The following is a 3,693-nucleotide window of genomic DNA, read 5'->3' on the forward strand; positions in this document are numbered from 1 at the left end:
TTTGAGACAGAGTCTCTCTCTGTTGCCCAGGCTGGGGTGCAGTGATGCAATCTCGGCTCACTGCAACCTCCGCCTCCCGGGTTCAAGGATTCTCCTGCCTCAGCCTCCTGAGCAGCTGGGACTACAGGCACCCAACACCATGCCCGGGTAATTTTTGTATTTTTAGTAGAGACGGGGTTTCACCATGTTGGTCAGGCTGGTCTCGAACTCCTGACCTTGTGATCTGCCTGCCTCGGCCTCCCAAAGTGCTGGGATTACAGGGAGTGAACATTCTTGATTTGTTCCCAATTTCATGGGAAAGCATTCAGTCTTTAATTATTAAATATCATGCCAACCTTAGGTATAATGTAGACACTCTGTATCAGATTTCCCTGTATTCCTAGTTTGCCGAGAGTTTTTATTATGAATGGTTACTGAGTTTTGTTGAATGTTATTTCTCTATCAGTTAATATGATCATACAGTTTTTCTTCTTTAGCCCATTGATATTACATTTGTTGCTTTTTAAATATTTTTAAAGAAAAAATGGTTGTTTTATTCATTTATACTTAAACCAGCCAAAGTAGTATTGATATCATTATAACGCAGCAAATACAAGACTTCTTTCCACAAATATTAGCATAACCAACAAAATAGGGGGTATAGTAAAACAGAGCCATAAAGGGCTGAGGAAGTCAACGAAGTGTGTTACAGCTTAACTCTTCACCCTTCACCTCAGTCCTTCACCCTTCACCTCAATAGAGTTTTTATTTTATTTTATTTTATTTTATTTTATTTTATTTTATTTTATTTTATTTTTTTGAGACAGAATCTGGCTCTGTCACCCAGGCTGGATTGCTGTGACTCTATCTCGACTCACTGTAACCTCCACCTCCTGGGGTCAAGTGATTCTCCTGCCTCAGTCTCCTGAGTAGCTGGGATTACAGGCTCCTGAGACCACACCAGGCTAATTTTTATGTTTTAGTAGAGACAGGGTTTGATCATGTTGGCCAGACTGGTATTGAACTCCTAACCTGAGGTGATCTGCCTGACTTGGCCTCCCAAAGTGCTGGGATTACAGGCATGAGTCACCACACCCGGACTCAATATTTTTTTTCTAAAAATAAGTAAAGCCCAATCCCAAACAATAGGAATATACCTTCATCACACCAATTTGTACTTTTGTTTCTTATTCTTGAGGTTAGATTCTAAACCCTAAAGAGATCCAAACTAGTATTAGATCTACTTATCTATAGCCAGAGACAGCTTCTATCATGTTGTCCTTAGCAGCCAAGGTTATTAAAATGTCTTTTCTCCAGGAAGATCTAATAGGAAAAAAGAAAGAAACCTCTCTGATTAGGCTCCAAGCATTCCCCACCCTCCATCAAATTGACTGGGTAGGCATAATGGAAACCAGAACACATGGTTTCCAAACAACAGAAATCCTATGAGGAAAGGGAGGGGAGAGGAAGGATTCAGCCAGTGCCCATACTGAAACTGAGTAATGTCGACTTCACTCATCTTCACACATCTTAAGGTTGCATGTTTGTGGAGTACTTCAGGAATAAATCTATGAATTGTGGAGTACTAAAATACCTAGTGGTCTGCTGTACTACATTATGGCTTTCCCCAGCAGTTTCCAAGGAAACCTCCAAGTCAGGAAAATTTGGCTAGAACTGCATGCAGGACTGCAGAGATTCCTCTCCATAGTTATAGAAGGAACTGTTTCAGGCCTGATTGTTCCAGGACTGGGTGCACCAGGTCTGAGTGTTCCAGGAGTGGTTGCTCCAGGACTGGATGTTCTGGATCTGGTTGCTCCAGGTTGAATTGCTCTAGGTTTGGTTGCTCCACATTGGAAGGTTTCCAGTCACGTTCACCAGGCATCCCTGGTGGTAGGAAGAGTCGAGACTGGGATAGGTAGGTGCTGAGGCCTTCTGAATCACACCATTGCTATTCTTTGGCCAGTTGTTTCTCTGCGACCTCTTAGATTTTGTTCTCTGGTTCTGGAACCAGGTCTTCACCTTTGTAGCTGAGGTTCAGGATGTTGGAAAGTTCTTGCATCTGCTGGAGGCTGAAGTATTTCTGTCTCTGAAATCTATCATTGAGTACACACAGCTGGTTGGAAGAGAACACAGTTCTGGTCTTCTGTTTCTTGACCGGGACCTTGTTTTCCTTTTTTGTGGCTCTCTTCTCTGCAGAAGTGGGTTGTTTGCCTTTGGTACTGGTGGAAGAATCAGGGCTGTCCTGATCCATGGAGGAAGATCCATGGAGGAAGGAAGAGGAGAGACAGTCTCTGTGTGAGGCATCTTAGCAGAAGACATTTGCAAGGATGGATAGTTTTCTTCAGGCCCACAAATTACAGGTGTAGGTGAAGAGTCTTTATAGTTGGATGCTTCGGAGCAAGGCAGGCTTTGTGGACAAGCTGGATCCACACTCATGTCATTATTGGGGAAGAGGAGGAAAAAATTTAAGAGTTGGACTGGAAAAAAGGCTAAGGTGGCTTTAAGACTTTTTTTCTGGAAGATCTTAGAGAAATATGACCTCCAGAAGCAAAAGTATCAAGAAGTTCGGATGAAGTGAGTCACCACCACAATAACAGAAGGCAACCAGCTCAGTCCAGCAAAACTGCTTTTTAAATATTGAAAGAACCCTGCAGACATAGATAGACTAACTCTTACACTTTTATGGTGTATTATTCTTTTTTATAGACTGCTATGGTCTGAATGTTTGTGTCCCTCCAACATTCATATGTTGAAATCTAGTCACCAAGGTGAGACCATTAAGAGGTGGGGAATTTTGGAAGGTGATTAGATCATGAAGGCAAAACCCTCATTGTTGGGATTAGTGCCCTCATAAAAAACCCCAGGAAGCTAGCTATCTTCTTCAACCATGTGCCATCTGTCAGTCAGAAAATAGGCCGTCACCAGACAATGAATCTGCTGTTAACTTGATGTTGGACTTCCCAGTGTCCAGAGCTATGAAAAATAAATTTGTATTATCTATAAACTACCTAGTTTATAGTACTTTGTTATAGCAACCTGAACGAACTACAATATAGACTGTTGGATTAGATTTACTTAAATTCAAATGAAGACCTCCACATCTAAGTTTACAAGATGCTGGTCTATGCTTTTCTTGGTTTGCACTGTCTTTGACTGATTTTGGTTTTAAAGTAATACTAGCTTTATAAGATGAATTGAGTAGTGTTTTCTATTTTCTGGAAGAGTTTGTGTAAAATCAGTGTTAATTATACTTTAAATGTTTGTAAGAATTATCTAGTGAAAACATCTGGTCCTATAGATTTTTCATTCAGGAGCTTTTAAATTAATTTTTGTTAATAATTATAGAAATATCCAGATTGCACATTTCATCTTCATTGAGTTTTGGAAGTTTGAGATTTTAAAGAAATTGGTCCTTTTTTCTTGTCAAATTTTCAAGTGTAACTTTTAAAATAGTATTCCTTATTATCTTTTTAATAGTTGCAGGTTCTATAGAGATACTCTCTACTTTATTCCTAATATTTGGATATACTGTCTCTGTCTTAATCTTTGTCAGTTTCGTTAGAGGTTTATCAATGTTGTTAATTTTTTTTTCCTAGAAAACCAGCTCTTTGTTTCATTAACTTTTCTGTTTTGTTTTGTTTTGTTTTGTTTTTTCAATACCTCACTCTGTTGCCTAGGCTGCAGTGCAGGGGTGCTATCATGGTTCATTGCAGC

At 39.9% G+C, this 3,693-nt stretch overlaps 1 pseudogene; it reads right to left on the minus strand.

Moving 5' to 3' along the window:
* Nucleotides 1–1,500: 1,500 nt before the first annotated feature.
* Nucleotides 1,501–2,415, minus strand: LOC105529193 (annotated as a pseudogene).
* Nucleotides 2,416–3,693: the final 1,278 nt, after the last annotated feature.

The sequence above is a fragment of the Mandrillus leucophaeus genome, unplaced genomic scaffold (genome assembly GCF_000951045.1).
Source record: "Mandrillus leucophaeus isolate KB7577 unplaced genomic scaffold, Mleu.le_1.0 Scaffold753, whole genome shotgun sequence".
Taxonomy (NCBI): Eukaryota; Metazoa; Chordata; class Mammalia; order Primates; family Cercopithecidae; genus Mandrillus; species Mandrillus leucophaeus.